Raw genomic sequence first — 2,291 nt, 5'->3', positions numbered from 1 at the left:
GCACCAAGTTTTTGGCGTCGTTGCCGAGGATTGTTCGAGTTTGGACAACTGACAGTTCATCTTGTTGCTCAGATTAGGTAATTTTCTTTTGTTTTATTTTCAAAAAAAATTTTTTTTCAAAAATTTTCCCTTTATTTTTGAAAATTATTTCAGAATTTTTTAAGAATGAATTCTAGTGTTTCATGAAGCATGTTGAAGCCTGACTGGCTGTAAAGCCATGTCTAAATTCATTTGGACTGGGGCTTCTAACCCAACATTATCAAGAGCAAGCTAGTGTTGCTAATCCACCTGCTGCTGTTCCAGATCCACTTGATTTACATGCTAAAGCTTGACTGGCTATTAAGCCATGTCTAACCCTCAGATTGGAGCTTTAGACTAAGAGTGTAAGATTCCTGGAATTCATATTAAAAATTTTGGAATCCATATTTTTCTTTTTCACAAATAATTTTCGAAAAAATACAAAAAAATTATAAAATCATAAAAATCAAAAATATTTTGTGTTTCTTATTTGAGTCTTGAGTCAATTTTTAAGTTTGGTGTCAATTGCATACTCATCTTGCATTTTTCGAAAATTGCATTCATGCATTGCATTCATCATGATCTTCAACTTGTTCTTGATAAACCTTCTTGATTGATCTTCATATTTTCTTATTTTGTGTCTTTTCTTGTTTTTCATGTGCATTTTTGCATTCATAGTGTCTGAACATGAAAGATTTCTAAGTTTGGTGTCTTGCATGTTTTCTTTTCTTGAAAAATTTTCAAAAATAAGTTTTGATGTTCATCTTGATCTTCAAAGTGTTCTTGGTGTTCATCTTGATATTCATAGTGTTCTTGCATTCATCACATGCTTTGATCCAAAATTTTCATGCATTGCATCTTTTTCATGTTTTTTCTCTCTCTTCATTAAAGATTCAAAAATCAAAAAAATATCTTCCCCTTTTTCTTCTCATAAATTCGAAAATTTGAGTTGACTTTTTCAAAACTTTTTAAAATTTAGTTGTTTCTTATGAGTCAAGTCAAATTTTCAATTTAAAAATCTTATCTTTTTCAAAAATCAAATCTTTTTCATTTTTCTTATTTATTTTCGAAAATTTTAAAAATATTTTTCAAAAATCTTTTCTTAATTTTGTCTTATAATTTTCGAAAATATTCTCATTAATTAATGTTTTGATTCAAAAATTTCAAGTTTGTTACTTGCGTGTCAAGAAAGATTCAAACTTTAAGTTCTAGAATCATATTTTGTGATTTCTTGTGAGTCAAGTCATTAATTGTGATTTTAAAAATCAAATCTTTTTCAAAACTAATTCTAATCATATCTTTCTATCATACATTTTTTTTAAAAAAAAAATCTTATCTTTTTCAAAAATTTGATTTTCAAATATCTTTTCTAACTTCCTATCTTCTTATCTTTTCAAAATTGATTTTCAAATTTGTTTCAACTAACTAACTAACTTTTTGTTTGTTTCTTATATTTTTCAAAACTACCTAACTAACTCTCTCTCTCTAATTTTCGAAAATATCTTCCTCTTTTTCAAAAATTCTTTTTAATTAACTAATTGTTTCAAAATTCAATTTTAATTTATTTCTTCTTTTAATTTTCGAAAATCACTAACCATTTTTTAAAAATAGTTTTCGAAAATTCTATTTCTCTCTCATCTCCTTCTATTTATTTATTCATCTACTAACACTTCATCTCACCCAAATTTGAACCCCCTCTTCCATCTGTGTTCGAATTTTCTCTTCTTCCCTTCTTTACATTACATTCTTTTCTTCTTCTACTCACATAAGGGAACCTCTATACTTGGGCAAAAAGGATCCCTATTATTATTTTTCTGTTCCCTCCTTTTTCATATGAGCAGGAGCAAGGACAAGAACATTCTTGTTGAAGCAGATCCAGAACCTGAAAGGACTCTGAAGAGGAAACTAAGAGAAGCTAAATTACAACAATCCAGAAAGCACCTTTTAGAAATTTTCGAACAGGAAGAGGAGATGGCAGCCAAAAATAATAATAATGCAAGGAGGATGCTTGGTGACTTTACTGCACCTAATTCTAATTTACATGGAAGAAGCATCTCCATCCCTACCATTGGAGCAAACAATTTTGAGCTTAAACCTCAATTAGCTTCTCTAATGCAACAAAATTGCAAGTTTTATGGACTTCCATCTGAAGATCCTTTTCAGTTCTTAACTGAATTCTTGCAGATATGTGATACTGTTAAGACTAATGGAGTAGATCCTGAAGTCTACAGGCTCATACTTTTCCCTTTTGCTGTAAGAGACAGAGCTAGAGT

Source organism: Arachis ipaensis, chromosome B04 (assembly GCF_000816755.2).
Source record: "Arachis ipaensis cultivar K30076 chromosome B04, Araip1.1, whole genome shotgun sequence".
NCBI lineage: Eukaryota > Viridiplantae > Streptophyta > Magnoliopsida > Fabales > Fabaceae > Arachis > Arachis ipaensis.
The sequence above is the reverse complement of the archived record's forward strand: the minus strand, read 5'-3'. Positions refer to the sequence as shown.